Source organism: Podarcis vaucheri (genome assembly GCF_965113315.1).
Source record: "Podarcis vaucheri genome assembly, chromosome: 13".
Lineage (NCBI taxonomy): Eukaryota > Metazoa > Chordata > Lepidosauria > Squamata > Lacertidae > Podarcis > Podarcis vaucheri.
In genome coordinates this window covers 29078811-29091078 of record NC_138751.1, presented here as the reverse complement: position 1 = coordinate 29091078, position 12268 = coordinate 29078811, and the positions used below count along the sequence as shown (strand labels likewise).

At 45.8% G+C, this 12268-nt stretch overlaps 1 long non-coding RNA gene across 2 annotated transcripts in view; it reads right to left on the bottom strand.

The window, feature by feature from the left end:
• LOC309517866 overlaps positions 1–12268 on the bottom strand; it is a 67428-nt gene that overhangs the window by 28239 nt on the left and 26921 nt on the right. Inside the window, exon 3 of one of the 2 annotated variants that reach the window (XR_014213303.1) lies at positions 11244–11311. This is a non-coding gene — a long non-coding RNA (uncharacterized lncRNA). Of the gene's footprint in view, positions 1–9885; positions 11312–12268 lie in introns of those variants that run through there. The other variant, XR_014213304.1, reaches the window with a different exon arrangement.

The following is a 12268-nucleotide window of genomic DNA, read 5'->3' as shown; positions in this document are numbered from 1 at the left end:
GTGGGCTACCCCTAAGGGTGGGAAACCTGTCGCCTTCCAAATGTTGTACGTCCATCAGCCCCAACCAACATGGCTGGTGGTCAAAGGTGCAATACCTGGCAACCTCCACCCCTGGTTTAGGTGACTGGGAACAAACTTCATTGAGCCCTTGAGCTCCTTTGTGTGCAAGAGGAACAGAACGGAAGCATTCTGCTTTAGGGGGGAAACACAGTTCAGTAGCATGTATGTGAACTCAAGGTACTTTTCACAAAAACTAAGAAACAAACCAGAGTTAGTTTTAAACACACAGGACCCAAAGTTGGCCTGATAGTCTTGCTAGTTAGCAAATGCTAGTGGAACCCTGTGGGCTAGCAGCAGAAAGAATAAGGCACCTGGACACTGTTCTAACCTACTGGAGCCTTAGAGAAGCTTGCATTGCTGCCATGGTATCCCATTGCCTGCTGTTCGGTTTTTTACACTGCTCAGGTACTCAGTTTAACCAGGTGAAATTTACAAAAGCAACAAGAGGAAAGAAGTTGATCATAAGGTTGATGATAAGGTGTACTTTGACTTTCATTCACGGTCATCAAGGCAAAGGAACCCACGGCACTCCTGAAGTTGAGTTGTGATTCTCATCTTCCCTGACCGTTGGCTGTGGTGAACTGGAATCTAACAGAAGGACCACCCAATTCTCCATTGCTGACACAGGAAGTCTATCATACTCTCTGGATGGAACTTTTGCAGCAGTAGTAACCGCATTTGCCGATGAAAACCACTTCTGGGCGTGGCTGCTGTGTCCAGTGTTGGTTTCTGCACAAGTTGGCTTCATTGCGCGGCAAGCAGCACTTTCCTGACCCACAGGGGAAGCAGGCTGCAGACCCTCACCTGTACAACCAAGGCAGGTCTGGTGGCCCTTGGGACATTGCTGTTTAACTCCCAACCCCCACCAGCCCCAACCAGTATGGTCAATGGTTGGTGTGTGTGTGTGTGATAGGAGTTGTAGCCCAAGAATGCCTGGAGGGTGGCTGGTTCCCCACCCGTTGGATGATAATGTTGGAATAAACCCATCACACCTCAGTCCATCTGTCCGTCTGTCTCTCTCTCTTTCACACACACATAAGAAAAAGCAAGCAGAGATTTGGAACAAGCCTGCACAAATCCTGTTCCCAGTTGCTCTCAAGTAGCTAATGGAAAGGTGATCTTGTCTAGTCTGTGGGCTGACTCAGCCTAGCCAGTCTGCGCCAACAGATTGCATTTTCCTTTCTTTTCTCCGCACCTCCCCCCCACTTTTTTTTTTTTTTGCAAACCACATGGTGTTCCTTTAAAAAAAAATGGCACCCAAATCAAATCCTCCTCTCGCCCCCTCCCTGCAGTCTTGGCCATTGCCGTGCCAGCAATTTATTAAGGACGAATGTACCAGTTGTTGCTAAGCAACAGGTCTCGGCACAGGACAATCAGCGGAGGCAGAGTGCTGGCGACCCCGGTGGGAAATGCGTTTGGAAAAGTTGCCCAGAACCGAGTTTCAGCCTCGAAGCTGGGCACGGAGGTCTTTCCGGGCCTTTCCACGTAATTATGTAAAGCGTGCCCCAAATTCGTTTTTTCCCTGTTGCCGGAGTGCAGCGGGCCCATAAGGCACATTTGGAAGATAGCAGCGGCATCACACCTGCATGTAATGAATCTGGGAGGAAACAGGCCTTCTTGCTCGGCTGTGCGCTAGGTGTGTTGGCCGCGTGGCAGCTTGCCTGCCTAGCAAATGGGTTTGGGGCATTTGCGAACCACCCGGTACTCGACACTGTTAGCGTGCGGGGTGGGTGGGGGCAATGGATGTGATAGGCCGGGGAATTGCCGACAGCAGGAGATGCTGCAGAGAGGTCCAGCTAAGGGTTTTAGGCAGGAGATTATTAATTATTTCGTTTGCCAACTATATTTATCGAATGCCTTTCCTTTCAAAAAACGAAACGAAACCACCCAACACAATTTGCAAAGTTATACCGTATCAGTTTAAAGCCAAAGTCTGTGAACAAGCATTTAAAGAAATAATAGTAATAGTAACAACAACAATTCATATCCCTTTTCAGCTGATACAGTCAAAACATGTCTGTGCCATATTGGTCTCTGCAAATATTATTATTATTATTATTATTATTATTATTATTATTATTATTATTATTATTATTATGGTACCTCAGGTTCAGTACTTAATTCGTTCTGGAGGTCTGTTCTTAACCTGAAACTGTTCTTAACCTGAAGCACCACTTTAGCTAATGGGGCCTCCCACTGCTGCTGCGCCGCCGGAGCACGATTTCTGTTCTCATCCTGAAGCAAAGTTCTTAACCTGAAGCACTATTTCTGGGTTAGCGGAGTCTGTAACCTGAAGCGTATGTAACCTGAAGCGTATGTAACTGTAACTCTGCAACAGTTTGACTTCACTCCTCCATTGTCTCCCAAGACAGACAGGTGTCAGCGATTTATATCCCCACCTTTTTCCTAGACAGGGACTCAAGGTGGCTTATGTATAAAATAGCTAATATAATTACTCCCCCTCAGAATTCTAACCTAAACAGGTGCTGGCAAATCTTGCCATGGCAGATTCTCTCACAGTGTAGCTTTTGCATTGTGTTTTGGCACAGCAGATTTAAGCACCATGCAGATCAAAAAAAGGCCACAGAAAACTGACCCATGGGCACACCAGCTCCTGAGCCACACCCGCTCCTCAATCCTGCTTCGCACCCTCTTCAAGTGCTTTTCCCCTGGCTGGGATGTGTCCTTGAACCCCAATAAATGAATGGAGGAAATGAGAAAAGAATGAGGAGTGTGTGTGTGTGTGCAAAAACCAGTTGGTTGTAATTATTATTACAGTAATTATTATTACAGTATACCTGAAGGAGCGTCTCCACCCCCATCATTCAGCCCGGACACTGAGGTCCAGCTCCAAGGGTCTACTGGCGGTTCCCTCACTGTGAAAAGTGAGGTTACAGGGAACCAGGCAGAGGGTCTTCTCAGTGGTGGCACCCACCCTGTGGAACACCCTCCCATCAGATGTCAAGGAAATAAGTAACTATACAACCTTTAGAAGACATCTGAAGGCAGCCCTGTATAGGAGAGTTTTTAATGAATGATGTCTTAATGTATTTTTAATCTTTTGTTGGAAGCCGCCCAGAGTGGCTGGGGAAACCCAGCCAGATGGGCGGGGTATAAATAATGAATTATTATTATTATTATTATTATTAGTAGTAGTAGTAGTAGTAGTAGTATTACAATTTATATGCCACCCTTTATCAAAAGATCCCAGGGCAGTGTACAACATTAAGAACACAGTTTACAGAGCATCAATAATAAAAACAGAATAAACATAATAAAAAGCATAACAACAAGCAGCATAATAATAAAATAAGACCTCCCCCTTCCAAGCTTTAGCAGGTCCTAGATTATTTAATGGCCAAATGCCTGGGGTAAAGAGAAATGCTTTTGCCTGGCACCTAAAGACGTGTGATGATGGCGCCATTTCACAAAGGTAAAATTCACACCTGCTGCCCTGCCCACTTTCGCCTCTGGCCCCACCCACCACTGGCAAGTGTCCCATGGAAAGTTACCCAGAAGGAAACAGGGCCCTGGGCTGAAAAAATGTTCCCCCCACCTTTGCATTAGGTAGAATGAGGCAGCTCTCTGAGGCAGCTGATTGGGGAGGGGGGCAAGAAAAGGCAATTATTTGGCATTTTATTCTATTGTTGTATTTTTACTCCCAAGAGGAGCTGCTTGTGGGGTTTTCTGCTTTGGGTGCCAGAACAAATTGACCAGCCTTGGGTACTTTAGATGTGGGGAATGGGGTTGGAAGCGGACACTTTTATCTCTCTCGTCATGTCCTAGACAGTAAAATAATGATCTTGGGCCAGCCCTTCATACACTGTGTCATACATGTGTTGGAAAACATGCATCTTCCACACGTTATGTTTTTATGTGTACATGTAAAATGGTTTATGTTAACTCATTAAAAACACAGCGTCTGAAGAAACCCTTAGGGCTAATGATCTAAATGAGGATAGGGAAGAAGTCGATAAGCGCTGGCACGCTCGCATAAAAGACGTTTTAAGAGGGACAAAATATATGGGCATCTTCAAGAGACAGCGAGAGACATCAAAGCTGAGTAAATTAGGGGACCTGATATTTTAGAAAGGAGAATTTAGATACATTGGGCATTTTTAGAAAGCTGGCAGGATGGTGAAAATCAACGAAAGACAGGAACCTCGGGACAGAAAATCTGTACATGACAGTGACATTTAAGATTCTCAGAATCTATTTTATTTACTTACAATTTGGGTGGATAAGTGAAGGTCAAGGGATATGTGATCGCGGCCTGCAGATCTGTGCATGCAAATGTGGATCTGCCCCAACCAGGGAGGCCGGATCCATTTTTTTAAACTGCAAAATGTTATTATACAGTCCTGAGGCAGACCTGGCTTTAGACCCTAGAAACTCATGTCATCTCTCAACTAGACTAATGCCATCTCAGTTTTCCGTTGCTGTCTCTTCGGGGTTTCAGACAGGGATCTCCCCTTGCCCTGGACCTGGGACCTTCTGTATGAAAAGTGGCTGCTCGTTGCGAAAATCCAATCTTACCTGCGGGAATGATGCCCAGTTAAAGAAAATCTCTCCTCAGATTTTCTATGCATCTGATGGGATTGGATTCAGTGGGGAAGACCGGGTTTTGGCAAGGCGCAGCCAAGGAATGACAAGAAAAGCTCTTGGTTCCGGGGGAATTAATTGATAAACAATACGGTCAAAATTTGGGTCAAGTAAAAGCGTGTTTCTCAACCTTGGGTCCCCAGATGTTGTTGGACTACAACTCCCATCATCCCTGAACTCTGGCCTTGCTAGCTAGGGATGATGGGAGTTGTAGGCCAAAAACATCTGGGGACCCAAGGTTGAGAAAGGCTGCCTTAGACAATTCAGAGAGGACAGGGCAATAGACAGCTAGTAGCCATGATTGCTATGCTATGCTTCCACTTTACAAGAAGCAGTAATGCGTCTGAATGCCAGTTGCTGGAAAACACAGGAAAGGAGAGAGCTCTTGTGCGCAGGGCCTGCTTGAAGGTTTCCCCACCGGCATCTAATCAGCCACTGTGAGAACAAGATGCTGGACTAGATAGACCATTGATCCATCAGGTTCTTCTTAAGTTCTCATGCCCCCTTTCCTCTGTGCCAGACTTTAGATTGTACGCTCCTAGGGGCAGGGAACTTCTCTCTTGTGCTCTGAACAGTGGCACCGATGAGGACACAGTGATCTTCTTATCAGACACGGGTCTTCTAGCCATCGTGTCCAGTTTGGCCCCACGAAGCACAAAGAAATGTTAGAGAGGCGTCAGCGGCCTGTGATCTTGTCGAACATTTCTACCACAGACGCTGCATGCCCACAGTTCAAACCAAAACCCATGCAAAATAACTCCAATGCGCCCTCAGACTCCTCTCTGTGTGTGTTTGCGAATTCCTCCCTTCCCCCTTCTTTTGCAACCAGAATGAGAAAAGGCAGGAGGGGTGGAGGTGGGGGCAGGAGAGAGGCAGTGTGCACTGATGGGGAAGCAGGAGTTGCTGTAAAGGAGGCTGAGGGAACATCTGGTTCAATTTGGAGTGACTCTTGGTTCAGAGCCAAGAGGAACCATCATCAGATGCTTTAGGAAGCGAGGGGGAGAGGAAAGATGAAGGCGCACCCCAGGGGATGGATAGAGCAGGCAGGAAGAGACTGCAGCGGGGGAACCTGGAGGGCGGGAGATCAAGGCCGAGGCGATCCGTTTAGAACTGACTCGTCAACGGAGATGCCAAACGGGCAAGAACGGGCAAGGCAAGTGTGCCTTGCCGCTTGGTGCATCTGTGTCTCAGCCTCCAATTATGCGCCATGTTAAAAAAAAAATTTAAAAGAAGAAGCAAGAGATGGAAGCCAAGGGCAGGGCTGGATACCCCAGGACAGCAAACGGCACAGTTCATCTGCCTTACGTAGGGGTATGCACTCAGCAGGGCTGCCAAACAGCCCCAGTTTTACTGGCTTGGTCAGAATTTCATCCTCTGGGCCAGCTGCCAGAACAGAAGGAATTAAGGGGACCGATCATTGCGATGCCATCGACTTTGTACACGCTCCTTTGAAAACAAAATGCCTTACCTTTCGAAGGGGAACCTCTGAAGAAGACAAAGACACTTTGTCCTTATAGCGATCCTTTTAAGAAAATGGGCTTGCCCTCAAAAAGGAAGCTTCCTTCCTTTGGGGGGAACACACACACACACACACTTTTGCCTCCTGTTAAAGGCATTGTACAAATGCTCAGAGGCTGGATTTTTGAACACAGTAGGTGGAAACGCTATGGGGCTGGGGCCTATGGAAACAAGAGGGCTGTGGTAAATGTTCTTCCCTTATCCCTTTGCTCAAATGGCTATCTTGCTGCTCCCACACCCCAGCCCCTTTGAGTTTTTTTGCATAGCGATGTCTTCACTAATTCAGCTTTTGGCCTGGATCCATTCTGATTCACATCTTCATTGCACACGCCTTCTTTTTTGTAACGGCACGCAAGGGGGCATATGCAGGATTCCTGGGTGGTCTTCCCAACCAAACAGTGACCCAAGCTGGACCTGCTTAGCTTTAAGGTTGCTGCATCTCGAGCCTTCAAACCACACCTTGGGGCCCTAACTTGAGAGGGAGGTGCAGTGAATAACTTGCATCCTTATAGGGTTACAAAAACCAACCTTTTGGGTGGTCAATGACAGGTAGCACCGTCCAGCGCACAGGACGTAAGAAGCATTCTGAGGGATCAGTCTAGTGTCCTGTTTCCACCAGTGGCCTGACAGATAGTTCCAGGAAGCCCACACTGCAGGGCATATAGACAGCATCCTTCCTCTCCTGTACCTTGTAAGCAAACTGGAACAAAATAAAGACCAGACACGCTCTTACCTTTGTGGAAGCACATCAGGATGAATGCTCAATAAAACAGGTCACTGGGAAGAGCCCGTTGCTTAGGCTACGATCCTATGCATGCATACTTTGGAGTAAGCCCCAGTGAACATGGTGAGACTCAGGGATTTTTTTCAGCCAGATCTCAGTTCCGGCACCTCTCAGGTGGGCACCATTGCCATTCTAAGAGAACGAGGGAGGTGTTTGTGGTATTATATATATATAACACCATTTTTTCTAGAAAAAGAACACTGGCGAGACTTACTTATGAGTAAACATGCATGGGAACGCACTGTCCAGTGTATTAAATAATGCTGAGCATGTTTAGAATACTTGAATTTTGCTTTGGCTATTTCAGGCATAGGCAAACTCGGTCCTCCCAATGTTTTGGGACTACAATTCCCATTATCCCTGACCACTGGTCCTGTTAGCTAGGGATCATGGGAGTTGTAGTCCCAAAACATCAGGAGGGCTGAGTTTTCCTATGCCTGGGCTATTTCAACTGACTGATTTGCCCTTCAGCAACTGGTATACAGAGGTAGACTCCCTCCAACGATGGAGGCTCCACTCAGCTATCGTGGCTGATTGCCGTTGACAGAGCTACCCTCCATGCCCTTTGAAAGAGCCACCAAAGCTGGGGGCCTTCCTCCAGCAGCTCTTGTGGATGTGAGTTCCACCGGTTAACGCCGTTTCATGCGAAACCGCCCTTTCCCCTTTGTCCGTCCTGAACCGATCACTTTAACCGAGTGACTCCGGTATTACGCTGAGAGGGGGAAAGCGGTGTGACACTCTGCTCCATTTCGCTTTCCCAGCTTGTTCGACACACCCAGCTGGGTGGGAAGGGAGAGACAGAGGAAAAAAACAACTGCCCAAAGTCCACTGGTCGGAGGAAAGGCGGGCAGAATTAAGATATAGAATGTTAACGTATGTCAGGAATAAATGAGTGCCACAAAGGAGTATAATCTGTTTTTCTAATATGACCACAAGCAGAGTGTTAGTGGAATTAGGCCGACAGCTGCTACGTTATTTCCCCCCCTCTCTTTCACTCTCAACTCCCCCCACCGCCACCCCTCCTCCCAAGTGCTCCACGCGCCAGTAGTGTGTGTGTGTGTGTGTGTGTGTGTGTGTGTAGGATATAGAGGAGAGAGGAAAAAACCCAGCACCCACCACCAGCCATCCCTATTTCTCTGCCTCCATTCTGCGGTTTCTCCGCAGGCACTGCTGCCGAGTTGGCAGTCCTTTGGCGTCACACCTTACTGCTTTTCAAGATTGCTCCGTAGAGAGCTGGGGAAAATGGCAATTTTGTGTTGACGCCGCTTGGCAGCAGGGGGAAGGAGTGAAGAAAAAGTTGGAACCCGTGCCAAGGATTCCCTAGGGAGAGATAGGGAAGATAGAGAGAGACAGGCATAGGGGAAGTTCACACACACACACACACACACACATGCCTCACATACATGAGATACAGTTGACTACTTATGCCTGCTCCCGCCTCATAGGGAGTAAGCTGAAATTGACCAACTTCATTCTAAACATACAGTGTATGTTGCAAAGGGAAAGATGGTGGGAGGAGAAGGTGGAGGGGGGAAAAGCCTGTTCCTTTCTGTGTGTTTGTGTATGTTGCTTATTTATTTTTTTTTGGATAGCAGTAGAATGCAGTATGCAAATGAGATTGTTATTACCGCAATGTTCATCAAGCTGAGCTGAGAAGACATTAATAGCCTGATGAATATGCATGTGAATTTGTTAATTAAGTTAATTATTCTGCTGAAAATGCATTCGTCTTCCAAGGACATTCTCCCAATGATTTCTACATGCTCCAGTCATTAGTCATGCTATATTTTATCAGCGAAATGAGTTTGCTTAAGTTGTAAAAAAAAAATTTAAAAAATAAAAATTACCCCCCCAATATATTTTTTTTACAGGAAATACAAAATAAAAGAAGGAATAAAAAAAAAGGAGGAGCGAGAAAACAGATAAGGTATGGAAGAGAAAATAGACAACTAAAACATTTTAGGTGACGGATACAAAATAAAAGTTTGAAGGACTCTGTAGTTTGGAAACAACAATGTGAGAAGCTTGTTTTTTGTTGGGGGGGGGGCATCCAAGCACACTCAATTTGCCTTTCCGTCTGTCCATCTCTCTTCTTTAACTTCTGTCTTTTGTTTGATGAAAAAAAAACTTTTTTTTTATTCTGGTGCCAAATTTCCAACACATTAATTAATTGTTGTAGCCAATTAACTGTAGTTGTGCAAATGAGTTTAGCACTAATTACCATGCAGTGCTTGTAATCACATAAAAACTTGCTGAGAGAAAGAAGAAAGGGGTGGGGGGAAAGAAGAGAGGAAGAAAGGGGGGAAAGGGAGGGTGGAGAAAATGGAAAGAAAAACTGATAATGCCACGGCGTCAATAACTTCAAGCAACGCTGCATGTCAGCACCTTGCAACACCTGAGTTATGGCAGCCAGGGTCCAGGTCCAACAGGAGCAAGAGAAATAAAGCAGACCCTGCTTGTGATCCGTGAGCAGAGCCCCGGGGGCAGGAGAGGGGAGAGATTGAGCAATTGGCTTGAGAGGTCACAGGGTGGAGTCTACTACAGCTGTTGCATCAGCCCGTTCCATGCATGCAAGGCCTTGCCAAGAAAAATAATAATAGCCATACGCATTGCTTCGCTTCAAAATAATCAGATTTTCAAAGACTGGTTCCTATTCAAAAGGCCATGGAAATTTCCAACACATTGTACCTTTTTTGCTGTTGCAGAATACAGATACAGTGGTATCTTGGTCCCCAAACGGCTTAGTTGTCGGACAAATCGGCTCCCGAGCGCCACAAACCCGGAAGTAGGTGTTCTGGTTTGCGAACGTTTTTTGGAAGCCAAACGGCCAGCGCAGCTTCCGATTGAGTGCAGGAAGCTCCTGCAGCCAATTGGAAGCCGCACCTTGGTTGTCAAACGTTTTCGGAAGTCGAACGCACATCCGGAACGGATTCCGTTCAACAACCAAGGTAACACTGTACTATCTTTGTGGATATGTGTTGCATTAGAAAACTTGCAGGAACAGATTTAGAAATGAGATAAAATTACTCACTGCCTGACTGCCTCAGTCTAGCCATTACAAGCTAGCCCAAACAAGAGAAATCTATCAGTGCTCACAGAAAGTACAGTATTTGAGACTATCTGAGCTGATGTAGCATAAAGCGTGTGCAGTCAGCAAGAGGGGAGGCAAAAGGCCACATTTCTGCAAAAGGCCCTGGAAGTCTCAGGATAAGAGCAGGTCAGAGTCGGACCATCAGAATGACCAAACCCTGCCAAGACTTACTGCTGGGATCAATACACTATACATTTATTTACGAGTCACTCTGAACTTTAGAGCTTACATATCTCTTTGAGTTTTCCAAACAATGCCCCAAGCTGATACCTATTCTGAGATTGACCACTCATAGCAAGCACAAACAAATTACACTTCTGAACCATCATCGAAAGGAGAGCAGGACCTCAAAGAATACAAAAACCGGCCACTGTGTTATTAAACAACACACTCCTACCATTGACATCAATGGCATACTAGGAATTGAACCAAATTCTAAGATGCGATGTGAACCCTAGATGGGCGTCAGAGGAAGGTGGCTGTGATTTCACGGTCAATTGCAGGCACCATCAAATGCATTTTGAACCCAGCCAAAATTCCTTATGTGTGCCAAGGAGGTGTGTGGGAGGGAATGGACATATATTCCCCCATGAGGGATCTCAGTCTGCCCCCAACACAGCTAGGACTAGAGTGGATGATCTCCAGGGGGAAGTCTTAGGTTTGAGTCCCAGCACCTATTTCCAATGAGAAATCCCACACTGGATTGTGGCATGCTATGCTTGAGCCATTTCAAATACTTTAACCCATTTTTTACACCCACAAAAACACACACTCTTTTGAGTTTGGACCAGACAGGGAACTTCCAGGATGAGACACCTTGTTTGCTTGAGCTATAACTATGTGGATTGTGTAAATCAAGGGTAGGAAACATGAGACCCTCCATATATTACTGGACTCCGGCTCCCATTATCTCTTACCACCAGCCATACTGGCTGGGGCTGATGGGAGTTGTGCGCCCCCAAAAAAACACACCTGGAAGGGTCATCGGTCTCCCTGGCAGGAACGGCTTGTGCAAGCATGCCATTTGTGCAGTTGGAGTGAATGGAAGGGTTACTAGGCCTAAGTATAAGGCAGAAGGAAACCTGCAGCTCGGCTGCATCTAAAATCAAAGGGCATCCCTTCTGTTTGACAGGAAGTGCTGAAACAAAGGAACAGCCCTTGCATTCTCTTGCCCTGCTGTGTACTCACCTTTCTACGGATGGCGCAGTCTTCAAAGAAGAGGGATTCTAGGAGACTTCTAGCATGTTTGCAAGAACCTATTAAAAAGGAAGACGTAGAAGGGTATACATGGGTCCATGGCAAGCATACAGACAGTGTCACTTCTCATACAACATCATCAGCTTGAACCCATCGAAACCCAATAAGCTTTGAGCACAGCAAAACGCAGGGTTGGTTTAAGGATTTTATCGGGCTATACAGCACAGGGGCATTCCTGTGCAAAGTGAGTTTGCGCACCACCAGTCCCCCAGAGAAATCACAAAATACTCTCTGGATCATTCCATTTCATGTGTGGGGAGCAAATAGTCGTCTAGATGTTTACTATATCAATTTATAAATATCAATTTATAAATTTAGACCACAGTACCACAGCGGGTGGTGCTGTGGTCTAAACCACAGAGCCTCTTGGGCTTGCCAACCAGAAGGTTGGCGGTTCGAATCCCTGACAGATTAAAATTTTACAGTCACATATTCAACATACAACATAGAAACAAGATTTCAAAGCATCTCCAGGACTTCCCTCCTCCCCTTTGTGGGTCCTATTATTAATCATTTCCTCCTGCATCTTTTATAATAATCCACATCTTTTACCTCTCCACTGTGTCAAAAAACTACAAGTGTTATTCCAATCTTATTAATGATTTTAACTGTTTACCATGGTTTTTAAGATAAATTATAATTTTTTCCCCATTCCTTATTAAAATTTTGGCCTTCCTGATTTCCGATTCTTCCGGTCATTTTAGCCATTTCAGCATAATCCATCAATTTGACCTGTCATTCTTCTCTGGTAGGAACTTTATCTTATTTCCATCTCTGGGCCACGGCCAGGGGTTCTTTACCTTTACCTTTTATAATGGAATTATATACCACTATCCAGAGCAACTGTCACACATGATAAAAACCAAATACAAATTTTAAAATCAGAGAGCGGCTTGCTATTATAGAAAGACATATTCTTAATTGTCTACATAAGCCTGACAGAATAATAATAATAA